This window comes from Crocuta crocuta, unplaced genomic scaffold (assembly GCF_008692635.1).
Source record: "Crocuta crocuta isolate KB4526 unplaced genomic scaffold, BGI_CrCroc_1.0 scaffold190, whole genome shotgun sequence".
NCBI classification, from domain to species: Eukaryota; Metazoa; Chordata; class Mammalia; order Carnivora; family Hyaenidae; genus Crocuta; species Crocuta crocuta.
Window position 1 is genome coordinate 7,691,214 of NW_027527955.1, and position 10,151 is coordinate 7,701,364.

The following is a 10,151-nucleotide window of genomic DNA, read 5'->3' on the forward strand; positions in this document are numbered from 1 at the left end:
GAAAGATCTAGGGTAGTAAGTGAATAACAGTTAACAATATTTTCCCATCTGATTGGCAGATCATATGGTGTTTGCTTTTTAGAATTAATTTAGCTTTCTAGTAAGGTTATCTTGCACACTTTCCAGGGTCCCCTGATATAAATAGACTAAGCAGTAAGGAGGAAATCAAAACAAGTGTGCATTTGTCTGGAACGTAGCGACCACTGTGTGGAGCGGAGGAAGGCAAATAAATATAAGAAAACAGTAAGGAACGGAAGGCTGTGGGACCCAGCTGGTCACTGCAATATCTTCACCATAATCACCCGGTTGGTCATAAAAGGCTAGAAATTCAGGTCGAGGGAATAAAAAGGGAAAACCTCCTCACTATTAATCAATAATGAAAAATGGGCCCGGTTCCAAAGTTGCCTAGAGCAAGTATTTGCCAATGGCAAGCTGGGAACCATGAGTGAATATTTATCAACCTAAATACCTTAGTTCTCTCTCTTTTTTGGCAGGGTCTGACAAAAATGCTCACAGTCTGACAATATTTACCCTCGTTTTTTTATTTTTATTTTTTAAATCTGAATTCACAATATGCCCTTCTTGATGTAGATTCTACTAAACCAAAGGGAAGTGAGGGTGAACAGGGTCCCCATCTGCCCATCTAAGTTTCAGCACGGGGAAACCTCAGGGCTAGACAGACCGAGAGGGCTGGGCACCCTAAGGGGAAATGAATTCCTAAATATAAGTAGCCATATTCCAACTAAAGGATTCAGGGGGCGGGAGGGGCTATTTGTCCATAGGGCAAAGCACTGATCCTGCCCAATCACTGATTTGGCTCTTTGTGTCTTCTTCTTTTACACATCACGTGTGAGCCTGTGATGGGAAGGTGAAAAAGTAGAATTCCCTTCTTTTCCTACGTGAGGTGTCAGGATCAGTGCCTCTTTACCGTGGTCAATGCGGTCACCAGCAGGCAGACACAGCTGACTAAGTGCTTGATAAATGGCAACCTCATTCTCCCATAGACAGTGAGATCGCTATTTCCAAGAGGCTTTAAGAAAGTTCCCTGAGTCCGGAGGGATGAGCATCACCTGGAACTTGTTAGACATGCAAAGCATCAGGCCTCACCCACAGCCAAGCTGGGTTTTAAGAAGTCCTTCGGATGTTTGTGACGCGGTCTCAAGTTTGAGAACAACCGCTCTGGAGACTGATCTCAACAGATCAATTACGATGGGTGTACCCGTCACAGGCAAAAAGAATAACGAGCAAGTGTAGTATGTGTGTTTCAAGAATTTTTACTGCAATTAGAAAAAGAAACGCTAAATGGAATTTTCTTTTCCAACTCATTTAAACCCAATGAGGTAGCCTGCTTTGCTGTTAGGTTGAACTCGGGTCCAGATTAACTGTTTTCTCCTTCCCCCATCACCAAAAAAAAAAAAAAAAAAAAAAAAATCCAGGGGGACAACTATGACCTGAATTTGGGAAAGACAATAAAACAATTACCACTTTACTTGGAAAAGCTCCTTGCAAATATTGATCCACGGCCCAACCGTGCACGAGGGATGTAAATTAAGTCATCCTTCAGGATAAAAGCATTAACAGATTTCAGAAAGAGTGTGATCAGATGTCACCTTCTGTCTCCTCTTGTTCCCACACCCCGTCCTCACCACACCCACCCTTCCTTCCCCCTAGATACAGAAGTCTGGTCTTGGAAAGGGGCAGGTGTCCCTCCAATGCGACCCAGCCTGATGAGGCACGCCTCCGGGAGGCCGGCTGGTCTTGACTCTCCAGGATATACCCCGTTCAGGGTTGCCCAGCAGCCTGACTTTCTGGCCTTTAGAAATGGTGATGGATTCATTTAGAATCAGGGGCTACCGAGCTAGGAGCTCAGGTGCTGCAGAAATGGCAGGTGGTTGGAGCTGACTTGACAGCAATTAAATGTACAAATCTTTGATTAGGCTCCCGGGAATGGAGTCATTAGCAACCCGGAACGGACCAGCTTGCTTTCGACCGCCTCATTAGCTGCTCTACCGATGTTACTTTAAAAAGCCAAAGGGGGGGGAAAGAAACCTCTCCGACACAGAATTAGGCAAGTTGAGTGACAGAGGCGGGGAGGGAGGGGAAGAAGCCAGTGTAAGCATTTCTAGCTGAACAAACAGGGCCCCTGCTTTTTGTGTGTGTGGCGTGGTGGCTGACATGAAAGTGCGTGTTTGGTGGACTGTGAAATAGCCCCACGCCTGCCTGATTAATCTGCCCAAAAGGTTTTTGTTTTTTCCTTTAGTCTACTTTTTCAAAGTCCCCAGTTGATTCACTCCTTCTAGCCAAAGCCCCAGTGCGGTAGGAACCTTCCTCTGGGGTGCAGAGTCCAAATTGACCAGATTTTGTGGAGTGCTCCTCCAGGACTCCGTACACCGTCCCTCACGGCAGGTCTGGGCTCCCCATCCACCCCTTGGGGGCCACAGAACCTCAGTGTCACCCCTTGTGTGGTCCTGGACCCTCAGTGATCTGGGTGGAGATCTACGTCGTGGGTAACTCCCAAATCATTAGAGAGCCGGAGTCTGGCTAAAACCATCCATGCGAGTTAAGTTATCTTCCCAACCAGGAGCTTTAAAACATAAGGGAAATGTTTTCACAACATTAATGTAAAATCCTGTGTGACCATTTATTTGATAGGAGCCTAATTCATTGTATAACTTATTATTTTTATTGTTCTCCATCTGCCAGTCACTGGATTAATAGTTATGAAGCATGCTCCAGAAACATTTATTGATCACCTATATTATAAACTTCATATTAATTTCTCTGGGAAACCTATGGGTGAAAAGATATTCTATCTTTGACTTTGGGATCTATTAAGAAGAAACATCATAAACACCTTTTCCTATATATTCATTCATTCATTCATTCATTCATTCAACAAACTGTGTGCCTGTGTACTGTAATCATTGTTCTTGTCAATAAAAATACAAAGCACAATGAAGTGCAATAATTATAATTGCCCACTGTCTGATAGCATTTTACATGTTGAAACTCATTTAATCCTTACAGCAACTCTATGAGGTAGCTACCATTATTATTTCCATTTTAGAGATCAGAAAACTAAAGCACAGAGAGGCTAAGTCGCTTGCCTAAAGTCACATCGCTAGCAGTGCTAGAATTTAAACCCCGACAGTCTGGCAGCTTACCCACTATGCTATGCTTCTTCAAGTTGCTTACAGCTTAAAAAAGAAGATAAAAATCAAAACCAACCATCTCAACATAATGTGATAAGCGCATCTGTGCAGAGCATGTAAAAAGTACATGGTAGGCAGAGAAGGGAATTAAGGGTGTAGGAAAGAATTCACATTGGAAATGATGTTTGATCTGGGTTTGAATTAAAAAGAAGCAAGCCAGATCTTTCAAGAAGTGAAAATCTGGGGCGCCTGGGTGGCTCAGTCGGTTAAGCGTCTGACTTCAACTCAGTTCATGGTCTCACAGTTCGTGGGTTCGAGCCCCACATCAGGCTCTGTGCTGGCAGCTCAGAGCCTGGAGCCTGCTTCGGATTCTGTGTCTCCCTCTCTCTCTGCCCCTCCTCGTCTCATGCTCTGTCTCTCTCAAAAATAAATAAACATTAAAAAAATTAAAAAAGAAAAAGAAGTTAAAATCTAATATGTTACTTCAGTAAATGTCTTTGACCCCATTGACATAGTTGTTGAAACAAAGATATCACATATGTTGGGAACCTTGGAAAGGAAGAGATGACATTCAAATGTCTTAGCAAGAATGAATTTTGTAGTTTTTTAAATGTTTATTTATTTTTGAGACAGAGACAGAACATGAGTGGGAGAGGGGCAGAGAGAGGGAGACACCGATGCAGGCTCCAGGCTCTGAGCTGTCAGCACAGAGCCCGACACAGAACTCGAGCTCACAAACCATGAGATCATGGCCTGAGTTGAAGTTGAAAGCTCAACTGACTGAGCCACCCAGGCGCCCTGGCAAGAATGATTATTTTAAGGAGACGGTGTTTACGTGAAGCTGTCAAGAAGTGGTTAAAGTTTAGGATGGAGCCTTGTGAAGAGCAGAAAAGTCAGGAGAAGAGGAAGGCAAGGATGAGATTGGAGGCAGAAGGAGAAAGAGAACAAAGAAATATGTTTCCAAGGAGGTAAAATGAGGAGATAGCGTTCGAAGACCAATTTGTCAAAGCATGAACGAGAAATTTTAATTCTAGAAATCTATGAAAGTTTTAGGAGGGAAGGGAGGGAAATAAAATGACTTAGAAATATCGAGGAAAGAAATGAACTACAATTAAATTAATATAATAAAAAGTATATTTTCAAGCTGAGAAATGTAAGGGGTTGTTCTTATTCAGAATAACAACCTATGACTAAGAGCCTTTGTGAGGCTCAAAATGGTAACCGGAGTGATTCCACTGTAAACCATTATGTGCCGTACAAGTGATCACTTCTACTTTTAACAATATATTTCCATGGTCTTTAATTCAATTCTCTTCTGTCCGAAGTTAGGATGACACCCAAGTTATCTGCATCCTCTCCGTGGCTAATGAATGGGAGAGACCGTGTCAGGAAATCTTTTATCTTATACCCGTTGAGTATGAAGGTCCTTTCCAAATATCCACCAGAGGCTTCAGAATGCACATGTTCAGAGCATCTTGGCCTCCTGAGGAACTGGCCGTGACATGTCCAGAGTGGTGTGGGCTCTTTCTCTATCCACGCTGCTGAGGGAATGATCTGGAACCAAGGAGAGGAAATCATTATTGCTCTTGTGCTCCCACCACCACCAAGAGCCAAAGGAAAGATGGCTCTGATTCAATCAAGGTAGTGTCACAACCTCATTCACTATGTCAACCAATTGACTTCTATTAGACCACAATCCGGCCTATTTGTTTTTTTAATTTCTTTACCTCTCTTGCCATACTCTTATTTGGGAGGGGCAGACGGGAGAGATAGATGCGTTCATCTTCTACCACGTGTTCCAAATGTCTGTTTAGGTGACTCCCCTGTCTTTTCTTTTGTCATATCTATCTGGAGCTGGATTACCTCCCCTCAAGCAGGTGTGGGTAGACACCCCCCTCCCTTGCTAAAAGCAAGGACCGTGATATCCCCCAGGTGGCTGGGGAGCCTCTGGTCTCCATGGGAGATCATCCAATGGTTCTGGAGTTTCCAGAACTTGAAGCTGAGGCATAACACCAGGACAAGGACAAGGAGATATTTGAAGTTAAATATATTATTTTTCATGATTGCGAATTGACAATTGCGAATTGCAATTGAACAAAATTGAAAACGGGATCTAATCTATCAAATGATAATGATTATAAGATATGCATAATTGCTTCTGAGGTCACTTTCATTGGGATAAACAAGAAGACAGAAGAACTACTATTAGCTTCCAGAGCCTGTTTTTAGGCTTGCTGCCTGCAACTACTCTCTCACCAGGACCCCCCAGCGCCCTTGTACCCCTGGACTTTCATTGCACCGAAGTGGCAAAACTCCAGCCTTGAGTCACTACTGCAACCTACATTTCTACTCCCGGACTCAGCTCATTAAAAGAAGGAGGGAAACAGGCAGCCAACAGTCCATATGGTACTGCTACAAAATCATGGCCTTCCTCAACTGAGCTTCAGGACAGAGGGTCCGTCTGTTTCTTCTCCTTGCTCAGCATTTTTTTAGTAGTAATTCCACTTCTTTGCAACTCTCCAGAAAGGTTGATCATCCCCGTCATGGCCTGTACCCCTCACTTATAGTATATGGCCTTCACTTCTCCATCTTTTAAAAACCTGAGACTGTTAACGTGCAAACTTGAAGCTTGCCCCCCTCCCCCCACCAACACTTACACACACACACAATCACCTTGCCTAGGGTCTCACAGAAGATGGAAAAGATGGTACTTTTGTTGTTTATTTTGTTCCTATTCCATTCTAGACCTACCACATTCCTCTTGAGCTTTTGGTATCATGTCGGCCTATCTCCTTTTGGACTGTGATCCATCGAATATCTTGCTTTTCGCTTGCCTCCACAACTTCTTATTCTCTATAAATTCTTTTCTATTAGAACAAACTCTCTTCAATATCTCCCACTAGAAGAGGGAAAAAATGAAACATCCTCTAACTCTGTTTTCCCTTCCTTCCTCTAGCTACTTCTTTTTCTTCTTTTCTCAACAAAATATCTCGAAGAGTCAACGTTCTCTGTCTCTTCTTCCTCATCTCACGTCCCTTCCTTCCCTCCTTGCCCTCTTATTTACCCATCAGTCAGCCCCTCTCTGTCCTGCTTTGGTGGGCTTCCAGGTGGTACTCAAGAGAATCGATCCCTCCCTTCTTCTTCTTGCTCTCTTCTTTCCTAATGTCCATCACACTGCCTTCTCCTGTTTCTCTGGCAACCATTCTGATCAGTCCCTTCTTGGCTTTATAGTCTGCTCTTCCAATCATGCTCCTTAAATAGTGGTGTTTCCCTGGATTTTGTCCTTGACCCTCTTCTTTTATCACCTTGCATTGTTTTCCTGGGCAATCTCATCCACTCTCACAGTTCTATAACCACTGGCTGGCTATGTGTAAATCTGTATTTCTAGCTGGGACCTTCCCATAAGCTTCCCTATCATGTAAACCATGGTCTACTGGACCTCTCCAAGGTTACCCACAGATTCCTCCCACTCAGCTCTTCTGAATGATCTTACCTTTGTTATTCCTACACAGGCTTCTGTTTTATGTTCTCCCTCCCAGTGGATGAATCACTATGCATCCAGTCTCCCAGATTGGAAGGTCTGAGAACATCCTCAGCTCTTTCTCCCTTTTCACCAACTCCTACCATGTTTATCACCTAAAGTTCTCAAATATGGTTCTTCCTTTGACTATCTACTGTGATGCCCCTGGATTAGGTAAGCGCTTATCATCTCTCATCTGAACTCCTGTAGTATCACCAACAGGACTTCCTGCCCCTGGTCTTATCTTCCTCAAATCAGTTCATGACAGACAGCCCTGAAGAATCTATCTAAATTGCAAACCTGCTCATGTTTTCCATGCTGAAAACCCTCTAAAAATTCCCATTGGCTTGTAGAATGAAAAACCAATAGTAAGACTTTTTTTTTTTTTTTTAATCAACACCTATGTCTCGGGCCTCATCACTCACCATGTCTTGTGTTCCACTGCATTTCCAATAGCATTGAACCACTGGTGGTCACCGTCATCACAATCGTTGTGATTATTCAGTGAGTGTTTACCAGGTACTAGACGCCATGCTGATCTCTTCGTATATGGTGTATCGTGTATTCCTCACAATAACCCTATCTGGTAGATACTATCCTTTTTCTCATTTCTACATCGAGAAACTGAGTCAGAGACAGGATACGTAACTTACCAAAACTTGCAAAGCTTTGCAGGGAACAGGGAGAATTTCCACCCAGGTACTTGGACTCTAGACCTCACTCTCTTAATTTATCGCACATTTCATGGCTTCGCTTTTCTTCTCCCTTCTGCCTGGAATGCCCTCTCCTTCCCATCCTTGCACCTGCTTGCCATCTTCTGCTTATCCTCAAAGACTTGGCTTAGGCCATAGCAGCTCCAGGGAACCTTCCCTGAACCTGGGGCGGGCATCTGAGGTACCCGAGGTTCCAGGGTATGTGCTTCCTCCCACACCGCCTTCAGGCATCCAGCAATCCCTGCACTTACACATTTTCCTGTAAGTACCTCTTGATCATGTGTCTCCCCCATCAAACTGTGTCATAGTCATCTTTACATCCTCAGCGCCCACCATGGTGCTTGACATATACAAGTCGCTCAGTACCTGTGGAAGGTGGAAGCCGTAAAAATAAAGTGACATATTCAAGTGGCAGGAAGATGATGACTAATCCATTTCAGAGATCTGTGATTGGAAGGATTCTTCTCTGCGGCCAAGTGCACTGCTGTGTCCCGAACCATTCACGATCCTGCACCGTGACTATACCTTCCCTAACCGGCCTACACCTCTGTCCTGCAGGTAACTGTTGGAAGACTGAGTCAAAAGCCACGGAGAGAAATCACATGGCCAGTAGGAGGCTCGATATACTTGCATACTTTACAAAAAGTGCATAATTTTACACTACAGTACATTCCCCAGCCTTCATGCAGGCTCTTCACGTTGATGGCCCTCCACAGCTTTATATCCAGCCACCCACCCCTTAGGACTCCACCTGGCAACATTCACTCTGCCTCCGGCATTTGGGCCTCCATATGCTTGCTCCTGCCTGCCTGCCTGCCTTCTCCACCTTTGCAATTCCTGCCAATGCTTCATAAGCAGCTCAGATGGCATTTTTTTGGTCTACAGCCTTCTCCGTCCCCGCCCCTAGCCTGAAGTGACCTCCCAATGGTTATCGCTTACATAAACCATCCAGAAAGTAATCATACACCAGAATGAAGGCTATCCTGTCATGCAACATCCTTCTTCAGGGCGCGGACAGATCTCTGAATCAGTTGTCTATCATTCTGGTTTTCATATATTTGTGTCTTCTTTCCTCCAGGGAAAGTGTAAGCTCTTGGAGAGCAGAAACATCTTTTATACATTTGTCCCATGGTGCTAGATAGATAGGGGCTGATGGTCTCTCTTCTCTTTAAACCCCTGATTCTTCCCAATCTTTCCATGACAATTGTATTCCTCTCATTCTGGACTCCAAGAGGGGACTTATTTTAATTTCTCATTTACCCTAGATCTAGGCTGTCCCCAATCCACCTGCTCCTTCCTCAGTGATCTGACCGATGGACTTCTCTGGGTGCAGCCCTGCGGCCCTGGCCCAGCCCATCCGCTCGATCCCGTGCCGCACAGAGGATCAAAAAGGAACCTCCAAACCCCTCCTCCTCTTCCTTCTCCAGTTCTCCCAAATCACCTGTGCTATGCCGCATGGCCACTGGTTAAGCAAATCCCCAAATCTCATGTTCTTGCGTACTTTTAATAGCACTGCAAGGGGAGGAGCTAACAAACAACACATTTACAGAATGCCTGTGACTCTGAGATAATCGGAAAACTCCCAGAACAATGTGAGATATAAATAGTAGCTGCCTTTACTAAAGCCCTGCTGCAAAATTTTAATCTGGAGTCAAATCGCATGGAACAATTTTGTTCCATGCACCTTTGCAAGAGTGTGATGAAACAGGCTTATTTGTGGTTTAATTTTCCATTCAATATGCTGCTCTGTTTTACGAGCCACATAACTTTGTGAGGCAATTATGGCTAATGTACAGACTCAGGCAGGTGGCAGGAACCCGTGAGCCAGTTACAAAGGACTGTCACATGGGTGGGTCACTGGCGTGGAGGGCCAGGGGGTGTGCGACTCAGGTAAGAGGAAAGGGGAAAGGTCATGGATCAGGAGCTGGTGACTGAGACCATAGCCTTTGAAAATAATCATTTGGAAATTCAGATTTGTGTGTGAAGTGGTCATTTTCTGGGCAAAGTTTCATATTATTTCATCAAGAAGAAAATCATAGGTATCACAGTAACTCCATTAGCTCCACTACAGGTAACGGCCTTGTACAATGCTAAACTGTGGTAGAGTAAAATACTATTTTTACTGAGTGCTCACTGGGTGCCGGAGTGGGCTGTTTTCAGAGTTCTGTAATAGAACTCATTTAAGCCTCTCAACAATCCCCTGGTATGGTTACCTGATGAGGACCTGAGTCTGGAGGGTTTGAGTTTCCAGCCAAAGGTCACGTAAGTCCCAGGGCCAGGATGTGGACTGTGGCAGTCAGCGTGGCTTTCTCCTCTGGTGCCTGACTCCTTGTACAAGGCTTTCCAGGCTCTGCGTACTGTCCCGAGAGCTTTATGTATGCTCACCTGTAAGCCTTACAGCGACCCTAAGACACATGAACTATTTTTGTTCCCAGGACACAGATGAGGAAAACTGAGGCCCAGATAGATTCTATGACCTGCCTGAGGCTACGTGGCTGGAAACGGCTCAGATGGAAAGGCACGCCCTGTGGTCCTGAGGCCACACTCTCCGGTACTATGTTGTGGGATCCCACTCACCACTCACAAGTGTCAGAGGAAGGGCCACCGGGCTGAGCGGCCGGGAGAGAATGGGTCTAAGGCCTAAGGACAGAGCCTGCACATGGGGGGGGGTGGGGGCGCAAGTTGGCTCTCTCCCCATCTTCGTGAGTGTGAGGCCTCCCGGGGCCCTTCCTCTGCTGCTGGGTGGGGGCAGGCCAGGCCGGCACC

The 10,151-nt window shown here is 45.0% G+C and overlaps 1 long non-coding RNA gene across 1 annotated transcript; it reads right to left on the reverse strand.

Annotated features, from left to right (window-relative positions):
- Window positions 1-2,955: 2,955 nt before the first annotated feature.
- LOC144222145 (uncharacterized) lies at window positions 2,956-6,793 on the reverse strand. Its single transcript, XR_013332319.1, has 2 exons — window positions 6,646-6,793; window positions 2,956-4,706 (listed from the first exon to the last, which is right to left on the reverse strand). It is a non-coding gene; the product is annotated as an uncharacterized LOC144222145 (long non-coding RNA).
- Between the last annotated feature and the right edge of the window lie 3,358 nt (window positions 6,794-10,151).